At 44.0% G+C, this 13,636-nt stretch overlaps 1 long non-coding RNA gene across 1 annotated transcript; it reads right to left on the reverse strand.

The window, feature by feature from the left end:
- Window positions 1-1,017: 1,017 nt before the first annotated feature.
- On the reverse strand, window positions 1,018-9,037 carry LOC143404924 (uncharacterized). Its single transcript, XR_013091937.2, has 3 exons — window positions 8,816-9,037; window positions 5,194-5,229; window positions 1,018-2,366 (listed from the first exon to the last, which is right to left on the reverse strand). It is a non-coding gene; the product is annotated as an uncharacterized LOC143404924 (long non-coding RNA).
- Window positions 9,038-13,636: the final 4,599 nt, after the last annotated feature.

Here is a 13,636-nt window from a genome sequence, read left to right on the forward strand (position 1 = left end):
AGAGAGGGGAAGATTAGGGAGGAGAGATCAGGGAAGAGGAGAGGAAGAAGAGAAACAAACATGTGCATTTCAGAGCAACAAGGGCTATCTTATGTTCAAAGCATGAGGGGACCTGGACTGGTTATCCATTTCCCCAAAGTCTCCTTGACTCCCCGTGATCTAACCACACCATGGCCCTGAGCACGACTTCTTGTGGCCAGGGCCCCACCTGACTCTTACCTCACCTGTTTCTATAGCTACCAGTAGGTGCTCGGGTCTTTCCCAAAGAGGCAGGCAAGTGCTCACTGGTAAAGGATCCCACTCTCCTTGTTGCCTTGAAACTAGTAGTTCCAGTCCCTCCAAAACCAGCTGCAGCCAGGCACGGTGGTATGCACCCGTCATCCCAGCAACTCAGGAGCCCAGAGGCAAGAAGATGGAGACAAGCCTAAGTACTTCAACCAGACCCTGTCTCAGAAAAAAAAACATAAAAAGGACTGGGGATGTGGCTCAGTAATAAAGCACCCCTGGGTTCAACCTCTGGTACCAATAAAAAAATGCAAATTTGACCAAGTTATGCTAGGTGCATGTATGTACCACAATGCACTTCAATTATATACATAACTACAATGCATCAATTAAATATAATTAAATAAATAGAAGACCATGAGAGTAAAGAAAGGGGATGGAGGAGAGAGGTGAGGAGGGAAAGTGGTAGTGCTGGGAACTGAATTGGAGAAATGCACATGTTATATGCATTTATGACTATGTCAAAATGAGCCCCACTATCATGTATAATTATAATGCACTATAAAATTTTTTAAAGAAAAAAACAATTGCAATCAATGCTGCCTTTGAACAGGCTGTTCTGCAGTTTCTTATAAAATTAAATATACCATATGACCCAGCCATTCTATTCCTGGTATAACCCAAGAGAAATGAAAAGATATGCTGACACAGAGATTTACATCCAAATGTTCAGAGCAACTTTACTTCTCTCAAAGGACAAAATTGCAACCGTTTAGTTTAAGGATCTGAATGGACTTTATTTTCAATTCTATATGCAGGTAACATCTTTTTCCAGAAAACAGTGTAATCATTCCAATAAGCTGAGCAGGAGGTTGGGCTGTAGACAGAAAGGACTGAAGAAAGTACAGACAAAGAACAAAAAAATCAGATTGGTCGTTTTAAAGTTACTTTCCTTTTCAGGCAGGGACAGGGAGACGGAGCTACAGAAACACAACTTTTTAATTAACATTAGGTTACATCAGATTATCTTTTGGTATAAGGATTAAGGCAGAGAGAACTTCATTATGGCACCAATTGAAATCGCCCTGTTTTGGAAATTGGGTTATTATCTCTCTAATCCTGATTTCTCAGAAGCAGCTTAGTTTCAGTTTAGTGGAACTTGTCTACAAATGACTCCATTTTTATTTTTAGCCCAGTCTGCTGGGGCTTAGTCCCAAACAATGGCCTCCTGTCATTTTTATTTAACATTTGTAATAACCAAACCTGGAAATAGCCCAAATGCCCATCAATAAAAGAACAAGGAAAACCACTTTGGTTGCTCCCTAGTGGACCCAGACATAAAAAGGAATGAACTAAAGGCTGGGGATGTGGCCTATTGGTAGAGCTCTTGCCTCACATGCTCCAGGCCCTGGGTTCAATCCCCCCACCCCCAGCACCAAAAAAAAAAAAAAAACAAGAAAAAAAAGGAATGCACTGTTCCTAGAAACAGCCACAACGACGAATCTCAAAAACACGCCAAGCAAAAGAAGCACGTCCAGAAGGGCACATACTAGATGGTTCCATTTGTGTGAACTTCTAGAAAAGTTGAAACTAATCTGTGATGACAGATGGCAGATCAGGGTTTGCCTGGGAGTGGGGGAGGGTGGGAGAGGGTGGGGGAGGGGGGCGAGCCCTAAAATTAACAGGAATAATGGGGCACCTGATGGGAAATGGAAAGGCCACATACCTTGAGGGTAGTGGTCGGTCCCCACATTATGCATTGTCAGAACTCATTGAACTTTGCAGTTAAAGAGGGTGTTTGACTGGAGGCCTGCATCAAGGAAGTTGAGCTTTTTGAAAAATGATTTTTTAACAGGTTCTCTTCTGCAAGCTCTGAATATAACAACCAAAATATAACCACTGAAAGAAGGTCCCCCATCTAAGCAAAACCATCGCTGGTCCTAAAACGGAGTCAGTGAGGGCAGGCAGGAGCATGATTCCCAGAACTTTTCTGACCCAGACTGCAGTTTGTGCAAACGTGAAGACCGAGAGGCAGAGGGGCATCCCATCCTTGTTGTCTCACCAGGCCCAGGCTCTCCTCCAGCAGGCTGCAGCAGGCTAGAACTATTTCAGGCCCAAGGGCAACATCCTTGAGAAGTTATCTGGAAAGAGTGGGGAGATCACCATGGCAACCTGTCCCAGGCCCAGGCCTGGCAGGGTTCCAAGGCACACAAATAAAGCCGCTGGAATGTGGTGCAGGGCTCAGGGTGAAGTGACTAGAAAAGCTGCCAAGTTTCCATGAAAACCAACAGTGTGAGGCCTCAGCTCCCCGCAACGTGTAGTAGGGAAGCTCCCGTCCTCACGGGGTGGGCCCAAGGTCAACAAAGCACGTTCCTGGACAACACATAGCACACCTCGGGGTGCCACACACACGTGTGCATATGTGCACACATGCACAATCCCTGGCACTGCTTCTGGAAAATGAGGTTTGAGCTGGGGGTGTAGCTCAGTGGTAGGGCACTTGCCTAGCACGCAGGAGGCCCTGGTCCCTGGGTTTGATTCCCAAGACAGGAGAGAGAGAGAGAGAGAGAGAGAGAGAGAGAGAGAGAGAGAGAGACTTATTGAAATGAGAGCACTTGCTTGAAAGTTGATAACTCCAGTGCCCACCCGTCAGTTCCTGGTAACTCCAGGCAAGTTTCTGAAGGAGTTATCCACAAGGGCCACCCCCACACCTCCTCCATGTCTTTCTTGCTCCAGGGTCATCTTCTTCATGAGACCTTCCATGACCACCTTCAACCACATTGCAGCCTTCCCTTAACTCCCTAGTTCCTGCTCGGCTTAATTTTTTTTAAGGCACTTAGCACCACCTCACATGCTCCACATCTTTACTTTTTTACCTTGTTTAATGCTCTATTTCCTTCGGCTCTACCAGGGCTGTGATTTTTGTCTGTTTCATTCAGGGTCCGCTTAAGCTCCTAGAATAGCACCTGGCATATAGTAGCTGCTCAAGGAATATTGTTGAGTGAATGCATACACTTCTCTGAACATCCACTTTCCCATCAGTAGAATGGGAATAGTTCCACCCTCATAGGCTTCATGTGAGGATCAAAGAAGATTCTGTGGGTCAAATGCCCAGCCCATAGCTGGGGCCCTAATGTCATTTCTGGTTATAGCCTTAATCATGAGCAGATCCCTCATTCTCTCTCTTGAGCACCTTGGTCCACATTCCAGAGCATGACTTGCCTGGGATCTTACCTTCTACCTGGGTAGAGGGTCTAACTGAACCCTGAGCCCAAGTCCTACAAAACCACCGGATATTAAAGACAATTATGTTAGATAGTCAGTCCACAGAAAAACTTCCTGTCTCTAAATATTTGTTAGGACACCGAGTAAAATTGATTTTTCATTAATAGAAATCCAGGTCTTCAAAAATGTAAAGAAGAGGGGCTGGGGATGTGGCTCAAGCGGTAGTGCGCTCGCCTGGTGTGCGTGCGGCCCGGGTTCGACCCTCAGCACCACATACAAACAAAGATGTTGTGTCCGCCGAGAACTAAAAAATAAATATTAAAAAATTCTCTCTCTCTCTCCCACTCTCTCTTTTTAAAAAAAAAAAAAAAATGTAAAGAAGAGCTGGCATGGTGGGGTGCACACACCTGTAATCCCAGCAATGTGGGAGGCTGAGGCAGAAGGATTGCAAGTTCAAGTCCAGCCTGAGCAATTCAGCAAAATTCTATCTTGAAATAAAAATCAAAAGGGCCTAGGGTGTAGCTCAGTGGTAGAGCACCCCTGGGTTCAATCCCCAGTACTGCAAAAAGAAAAAAAAAAAAATGTAAAGATTCCAACAAGCAGGAAATGTTCAAGCCATAAAAGGAGAGCACAGGTACTTCTTGCATCCTGAACATGGCTAGGTGGTGTGGTGGGCACCACACAGGTCTTATGTCATTTTATTCTGTATCCACCTTGTAAGGAAGGATCTTAAAAATGAAGAAACTGGGCAGGGGTTGTAATTCAGAGGTAGAGCGCTTGCCTAGCATATGTGAGGCACTGAGCTCAATCCTCAGCACCATATAATTAATTAATTAATTAAGGTATTTGAAAAAAAAATGAAAAGAAACTGCTGGGTGTGATGGCACACGCCTGTAATCCCAGCAGCTTGGGAGGCTGAGGCAGGAGGATCACAAGTTCAAAAGCCATCCTCAGTAAAAGCAAGGCGCTAAGCAACTCAGTGAGACCCTGTAAAAATAGGGCAGGGGATATGGTTCCAAGTTCAATCCCTGGAAAACCCCCCAACAACAACAACAAAAAGAATAAAGGAACAGAGGTTGAGAGATTCGAAAACTGGCCTGAGATCTCCCCGCATTGAGTGGGGAGCTTGGGTGTATTCTACAGGCAATTCTAAAAATAAAAAAGCAACTGAAGGTGAGTATGTGGGATCTACCAAGGAAGGAGGAATCACTCCTTCCTGAAGTTCATCAGGGAAGCTACAGGGAGGGAGTGACATTTGAGCATGGCCTGCTGAGTGCTCTGGGCCTGTTTCTGTTTCATTGACTCCTGTCTGCAGAGGTTATCCTAGGCTTTGGGTCCTAACACCTGACAGCAAACAGCACTTTCTACCCAGGCAAGTTTTCCACCCCGTCACATTTCGACAGGGCGTTCCTTTGGGACCCTTGCATTTTATTTTTAGCCTTTTACACAGTCCCATGGCCCGGGTTTGGCATGTTCTGGCAGTGGCTACTTTCTGAGGGCAGGAGCCTCCAGCACCACCTTTAGGAAGAGATCATGGAAGTCTCCTGAGAACATGAAGCGACAATGTCCAAGTTCATGACTGTACCTAGCAGGACGGCGGGGTCAGCTGGGACCAGCACTTATGTCCAGAGGCTTCGCACAGGGAGCCTGATCAGCCCAGGGTCACCGGCGCCACAGAGACCACAAATGCTGCAAATCCAGCCCTTCCCCCCCCCCCCCAGATGGCCACTGTCACACACTCACCTGCAGGCCACACCTGACCTCTTGAAGTCTCACCTGCTGTGGAAGAACAAGAGAAATCCTGGAGTAAGAAGTCGTCGGAAAACATGAATTTTGGCCTGGTGCTGCCACAGACTTCCTGTAAACTCTAAGTTATGTTAATCTCTCATGGCCTCAGTTCCCTTAGCTAATAAATGTAGGGGAAGGATAGATTCAAAAACCAGGATTTCTAAGTCCTCAGTTATTCCCCTGAAAGAAAACAGCTTAGAGAGGTTTCCAACTATTTTTTTTTTAAGAGAGAGAGAGAGAGAATTTTAATATTTATTTTTTAGTTCTCGGCGGACACAACATCTTTGTTTGTATGTGGTGCTGAGGATCGAACCCGGGTCACACACATGCCAGGCGAGCTTGCTACCGCTTGAGCCACATCCCCAGCCCCGTCCAACTATTTTCAATAGAAAAATAAATTAATTTCTCTGATAAGTCCACAAAGATTAATTTCATAGATTGTGGTCAATCACAATGGTACACTAGTATTCCCAGGTATTCAATTTTTTTTTTTTTTTTTGACACTGGGAATTGAATCCAGGGATGCTTTACTACTGAAGTGCAGTCTCACCAAACTACATCCCTGGCCCTTTTTATTTTATTTTTTTAAATTTTGAGACAGATTCTTGTTAAGTTGCTGAGGTCGGCCTTAAATTTGTGATTCTCCTGCCTCAGCCTCCCCAGTTGCTGGGATTACAGGTGTACATCCTGTGCCCGAGATATTCGAGAGACAGGAGGATGACAAGTTGGAGGCCAGCCTGAGCAACTGTTTCAAAATAACATTTTTTTAAAGGGTTGGATGTAATCCCAAAGGTTTAGGAGGCCAAGGCAAGAGGATCTCAAGGTCAAGGTCAGCCCCAGCAACTTAGTGAGCTCCGGTCTCAAAATAAATATAAAAAGGACTGGGGATGTGGCTTAGTGGAAAGCATTTGCAAATCCATGGGTTTAATCCCCAATAAACAAACAAAAGAAAGAAAGAAAGAAAAGAAAAGAAAAGAATGAATAAATAACTTGTGTTTGATGGTGAAGATCTTTCAAAATGTGAAACCGGTAGAGGATGCTATAGTTTGGATCTTGAATGTGCCCCAAAGCTTCATATGTTGAAGACTTGGTCCCCAGGATGATCGGTAGATAGTAGGGCCGAGCAGGGGTCCTTAGGTCACTGGGTACTTGCCCTTGAAGCACACTGTAGGACCAGGCTTCTTCCTCTTCCTGTTTTGTTTCCTGGCCAGGAGTGAATAGTTTTGCTGTGCCATGAGTTCCCACCATGATGGCCTGACAAGGCCCAAAGCAACAGCCCAACTGATCACGTACTGAACCCTCCAAAACTGTGAGCCAAAATAAACCTTTCTTCTTTATAAGTCAATTGTCTCAGGAATCTGTCACAGTGAGGGAAAGGTGACTAACACAGAGGAGAAGATGACAAAAAGCCTTCTGTTTTCCTCAATGGATCAAGCACCCGAAATGCTCCAGTCACCACAAGGCACCGATGTCACAGACTAAAATGACCCAGCCCCTTCCTGTGGGCAGCTCACAGACTAGGGAGGCAGATAGACGAGCATCACAGTAAGTGGCATCTATCCTCTGAAGGGGCAAGAGCCAGGCTTTACGAAAGCATTCAGCATGGGCACTATGTGAGGAGTTGGGGACAGCTTCTTGGGAGAAGGAACATCTCCCAAGTGGAAACTAAAGCCAGAGGTCAGCCAGTAGAAACAATGGGCATTACAGTCATTGAGAGTTCCAGAGAATTCTAGGACAGGGTGAAGCCATAAGGGCACAGGGGGCTGTATGTATGGGGTAAGAGACTTCAGAATCCAACTTGGGGGTACTGAGAGGCCCCTGGAAGGTGGGTACACAGGGGAGTAACTGGAGCTTAAGAAAACTGCTGGAGAATGAATGGAAAGGAAACAACCCAGGAAACAGGAAGACCATTCTAGAGGCTCTTGCAGGATCACAAGAGCCTGGCGACCAGGGAGAGAGCCAGTGGATTAGAGAGTGCTGCTCTCCTTGGGCTGCAGTAACGGAGGACCACAAACCAGGCACCTTAAAACAAAAGAAAGGTATCCGCTCCCTGTTCCAGAGGTTACCGTTCCCAAGTCAAGGTGTCAATGGGGCCACGCTCCCAAGGGACTCTGGGTAGGATCCTTCGTCCCCTCTGTGTAGTTTCTGATAGGAGCCATCGTCCCTGCATCCACATTCACTCCAGTGTTGCCCCTGTGGGCACACGGCCTTCTCCGGTCTTCACATGTCTGATACAGGCACAATGGATTTTAGGTCCACCCTGCTCCAGTCTTGCTGTCAGACCGTTCGGGCTACGGTAACAAAATACCATAGACACTGAGGGGCTTATAAACACAGGAATTCATTTCTCAGGCTGAGAAGTTCAAGATCAAGGCATCAACAGATTTGATGTCTGCTGAGGGTCCGTCTTCTCATAGGCAGCACCTGGCCACTGTGTCCTCAGTGGAGGAGGGGCCTCTTAGGAAGGGCACTCACCCTTTCAAGAGGGCTCCACTCCCACGACCCAGTGACTTCCTAAGGTCATCACCTCACGGGGGACGTCAACATATGAATTTGGGGAGTATAAATGTTCAGATAATAACGATGACTTTATCTTAACCAATTACATCAGCAATGCTACTTCCAAGTAGAATCGTTTGTGAGATACTGGGGGTTAGGATTTCAACGTAAAAATTGGGAACCAAAATTCACCTCATAACAGAAAGATTTAAGAAATAGTATCAAGGGGCTGGAGATGTGGCTCAAATGGTGGTGTGCTCGCCTGGCATGTGTGAGGCACTGGGTTCGATTCTCAGCACCACACTAAAAAATAAATAAATAAATAAAATGAAGATAAAAAAAAAAAAGAAGAAATAGTATCAAGAAGACTCAGAGATTGGTTATGTATGGGGGGAGGGACGATTAAAGACTAGAGGTCAATATTCCCAGAAACTCGAAGCTGATGTGTCATTTGGCCACCTCTGACTTCAAAGGAGGCTGAGAAACACATTATTTTTAGCTTCTTAGAGAAGACACTCTCCAGTTTCTGAGTAGATGAAGGTCAAACACACTGACCGGGAAACATCAGAAGGGAAGGAGATTTCAAGGAGATGAATCTTGGATGTGAATCAACTTAGGAATTTGTTCAGTTGCAGAAACTGAAGACCCTTGGGGCTGGGGCTAGGGCTCAGCAGTAGCACGCTTGCCAGGCATGTGTGAGGCCCTGGGTTCAATTCTTAGCACTGCCTATAAATAAATAAAATGAAAATCTATCAACAACAACAAAAATTTTTAAAAAAGCCCAAGACTGAAACAGATATGGACTGACTCATGCACCTCCGAAATTTCAGCGTTGACATTCTTTTTTTTAAATATATTTATTTATTTATTTTTAGTTATAGGTGGACACAATATCTTTATTTTATTTTTATGTGGAGCTGAGGGTTGAATCCAGTGCCTCACGCATGCTAGGCAAGCACACTAGGTGAGCACTGTACCTCTGAGCCACAACCCCAGCCTCCTCCACTCCCCCCACCCCTATTGACATTCTAACCCTCACTACCTTAGCAGGTGACTGCAGGGTGGCAGAATACGCTACCTCAAAATATGTGCCTTTGGCCTCAGGATTATTTTGAGCTGAACATACTTCTTGAGAAACAGCAGATGCCAGAGACGTGCTCCCAATTCCCTTTTCTTCTTAAAAGCAGGAGATGAAATTCCCAGGAATGCTTCCTTTTGTTCAGCCCAGTGCCTGGCCAATGTCCTGGGTCGTCCCTTTCACCTGGACCTCCCATGCGTGTGTAAAATCTGTGTGCTTTTCTCCTGCTGAACCACAGCAAGCTCCTCTCGTGGGCCTGCCCTTTACTTTTGTTCCAATGGGACTCAAGGTTCAGGATCTGCATGGTGAGAGGGGACGTGAAACAGAAGCTGGAATCATTATAATTAACCTGAGCATGTGGGAACCTAGGAGAGGCTGAATGTTACTATACACAGCTCATGACAGAACGAGGCTGAGCTATGTGTTACAAAACAAAAACAGGCAGCAAGGTTTGGGCAAAACAGTCTCCAACAAATTCCAAATAACCAATACCTGGTTCATGGGTAGTAGGTACAATGCCAAAACCCCATTTTCCCCTCTCTCGGATTTTGACCCATGGGGCAGGGAAAAATTATTCAATTTCTCTCTAGGGATAATATAGTTTGGATTATATCCCCCTTTAAATGTGTATGTTGTGTTCAAACCAGTACCTTAGAATGTGACCTATATATGGAAATAGGTCTTTTTTTTTTTTTTTTTTTTTTTGTACTGGGGACTAAACATAGGGTTGCTTAACCACTGAACCACATCCCCAGCCCATTTTCATATTTTATTTAGAGACAGTGTCTCACTGAGTTGCTTATAGCCTTGCTAAGTTGCTGAGGCTGACTTTGAACTCTCGATCCTCCTGCCTCACAGCCTTCTGAGCCACTGGGATTACAGGTGTACAACTCCCCCGGCCCCCAGCTAGAAATAAGGTCTTGACAGAAATAATTTGATTAAAATGAGTTTGTTAGGGTGAGGCCTCATTCAATATGACTAGTGTCCTTATAATAAAAGGAAATTTGAACTCAGACACACACAGAGGGAGAATGTCACATGAAGACAATGGCAGAGATCTACAAGTGAGAGAATGCCAATTGCCAACAGCGCACCAGAAATTAAGAGTGAGTAATGGAACTTTCTTTTACAGCCTTCGGAAGGACTAACCCTCTGACATCTTAATCATGGATTTCTAGCCTCCAGAACTGTCAGGCTATCAGCTTCTATTTAAGCCACTCAGTCTGTGTTATTTTGTTTTAGCAGCCATAGGAAACTAATACAGAAGGCACATGCAGCAATGAGATTAGATATGATTTCCTAGGAAGGTCATGTTGATACACAGAAGAGGCAGGAAAGGAGGGAGGAAGGCTAGTACCTGGGTCATGTATTGAAGGGAAAGTGTCTCTTCCACAGTAGAAGAAATGAGGGAGACCTCATTGGAGACGACTAGGTGTTGACTGTCTGAGATTGGGTGTCTCAGAAGCCATCTCTTAGATGAGTATAATAATAATATTATACTGCACAGTGAATTATTAGAAAGTATTCCAGAAGCTGGGCGCATGCTGTAATCCCATCAATTTGTGAAGCTGAGGCAGGAGGATTGCAAGTTTGAGGTCAGCGTCAGCAATTTAGTGAGACCCTAAGCAATTTAGCAAGACACTGTCTCAAAAAATAAAAAAGGCTAGGATGTGGCTCAGTGGTAAAGTGCTCTGGTTCCAATCTCCAGTATGTATGTATGTATGTATGTATGTATATATATATATATATATATATATATATATATATATCTCCTAGGAAAAACCTGTAGTGAAGTGGAATGAAAAACCAGGAAGGTAGAGAGGTCAAGCAAGCACACAATGACAGCAAAGTCACCTGAAGGGTAACTGACTTGGGCTCATCCTTCAGGGGAGTCTCCTGCCTCAATTGCCCAGGTACTTAAACCCATCAGTGAAAGGGGAAGAGCGGCCCTGGAGGAGAGGGAAGAGGTAAATTGGAGCCACTCTGGTTCTCTGAGTTTGGGGACCTAAGGACAATCCACAGACAGGGACAGAGTGCTGGCTGCAGAGAGTGAAAGCACAGAGGAACTGTGTGCCCCAAACTGTGGAGGAATCCCAGGGGCCCTGGGCGTGGCTCTGATGGCCCCTACTACCCAGATGCCGGCCAATGGGGATTGGCAGGACACTAGGTTAACACATAGGAGGTCCTATGGGACATTTGAGAATGAAGAAGATTTAAAGGATGAAAGAGAAAGTTGATCGGAAGAACAACAGAAAGCTTCCCAAGGGGATTTGTTTAGAAATGGTTCAGAAGCATCCCTGAAAAGAACTCCTGACCTTGGGCGTTTGAGAAGTGGGCAACTCGTCACATCTTCATGAGAGAGCGGTTGAGAAACTCAGAGGAGTTGGGTGTCTGCTGGACAAGGAGGTAGAGGGGAGCTTCTAGGGAGAGCTTGCATTCCTGATACGCTTGGTATGGGGTGAGGCTGCAGCAGGTGCAGTGGAAACTTGAGAGGAGCAAAGCAACAGGAAGAGGCAACATGAAGCAGAATGCAGAGGAGGGTGTGGAAGAAGATAGATGGCGGGGAGACCTGTGTTTTGGAGATTAAAGCAAGGATCTGAGGGTTGTGGGGGAAGGCAGACTCAACTGGCCACAAAGCTTCTACAGAATCCAGGAAATATGTTGGTGGGAAGGGGAGAGGTTCAGAACATTCTGGAAGAAATTGGTCTTGTCCTAAGTTGGCGTGCTTTGGAAGATGCTTTCATCAAGGTAAACTGCCCAGTGATCATCCTCTCTAGTCTCCAGGACTCTATTGGCAGTTGGATACAGCAGGAAGCTGAGAAAAGCAAGTGGGTATGACCTAGCCCTCCAGGAACATCCAGCAAGGGCCAGCAGTGGCTGCAAAGATTTGTTTCTAGTGGAATCGCATAGCCTGAAAGTCCCTGGGCAGGAGAAACCAGGTTTACTCAGCTCTGAAACTGAGCTGAATATATCAGATTCCTACAGCACATACTAGAAGTCACCTCACTAAAATGTTTGTTGTTGAAATAAATGAATAAATGATAGGTATGTTTTATATTATTTGTGATGGCAGTTAGCACAGCCATGTAGCAATGTGGAGTATTATAGAGTGATCAAATTCAAGAATAAATTTGCCTTAAGACTGATCAATAGTCACCCCCACTCCCCTCCAAAATCCTTGGAATAAAACTAAAAGAGGTAAGAGGTGGCAAATGAATAATATATTGACTGTTGGGAAGAAATGAAGACTGCTTACATAATGGGGAAATATTCAAGGAAAAATGACATTTTCAGTGAAAACCCTCTTTATTTGGTGTGTTGGGTTTGGAACTCAGTCTGCAGTTACTCTAAACTACATTCCCCAAGGCCCACAGTGAAATACTAGACCTTCTATTTAACACAATGAAGCAAATGCTACAAAACATAGTGAAGACATCATCATCAAGGTAAAGTATTAAGTAAAAATTATTAAATATTAGTAGTAGTTTAAAAGTTGCCATCTGAATTATGCAGCCATTATTCGTGTTAATAAAATCCTTTAGAGACTTGGTAAGATGCTTTATAAGTGATTCTAAAAGAAAGACAAAGAAAAGCCAGATTTTTTTTTTAATTGTATAATATTCTAACTGAGCACAGTGCTGCATGCCTATAATTCCAGCAGCTTGGGAGTCTGAGGCAGGAGGATTGTTGGTTCAAAATCAGCCTTAGCAACTTATGAGGCCCTAAACAACTCAGAGAGACCCTGTCTCTAAATAAAAATGTAAAAAAGGGCCAAGAATGTGGCTCAGTGGTTTAGCACCCCTGGGTTCAATCCCTGGTACAAAAAGAAAAAAGAAAAGAAAGTCTATTTTGGTACTGGGGAATGAGGTTGATCAAATTATGTTATGTGCATGTATGAGTATGACATAATGAATCCCAATATTATATATAATCATAATGCACCAATACAGTATTTTAAGTATATTCTTTTGGGGGGGCATCCTAGGGATTGAACTCAGGGATGCTTTACCACTGAACTACATCCCCAGCCCTTTTTACTTTTTTATTTTGAGACAGGGTCTTCCTAAATTGTTGAGGGCCTCACTAAATTGCTGAGGTTGGCCTCAAGCCTGCAATCCTCCTGCCTCCACTTCACAAGTAATAAAGTATATCCTTAAATTTTAAAAACATTTACAATACTTCAATTCTGGAAACTCTAACAGAATATTGTTAAGAAAATTTAAAGAAGACTTAAACAAATGAAGATATACCATGCTCATGGACACAAATAATATCATTGGAGTTCTTTAGTTACCTTAAAACCACGAATCCCTTCCTCAGGAACTTATTATTTCAAATGGTGGTTTACATTTCATTTTAACATTTGAAAAGTATAAATATTTTACTGTACCTTCTTGAATTTGATTGATTTTAGGTGGGCTCAACAACAACAACAACAACAAAAAAAAAAAAAAAATATATATATATATATATATATATATATTGAACCTACAAAGGAGATAACCAGAACCTTGGCTGTGCGACTTTCTCTCTCTCTCTCTCTCTCTCTCTCTCTCTCTCTCACCAATGATAGGATTATTGAAATAATCTGTAGGGAAAAAAATATTCTTCAATTTTCCTGAATGTAAAATGAGATTAATGCTTATGGGCCTAGATTATAGGCCCATAAGATTACAGATAAGGCTAGATTTTTTTTTTTTTTTTTTTTTTTTTTGGTGCTGGGGATTGAACCCAGGGCCTTGTGCATGCAAGGCAAGTACTCTACCAGTTGAGCTATATCATCAACCCTTAAGACTAGATCTTTAGATCTTTAGGATCACT

The sequence above is a fragment of the Callospermophilus lateralis genome, chromosome 7 (assembly GCF_048772815.1).
Source record: "Callospermophilus lateralis isolate mCalLat2 chromosome 7, mCalLat2.hap1, whole genome shotgun sequence".
Lineage (NCBI taxonomy): Eukaryota > Metazoa > Chordata > Mammalia > Rodentia > Sciuridae > Callospermophilus > Callospermophilus lateralis.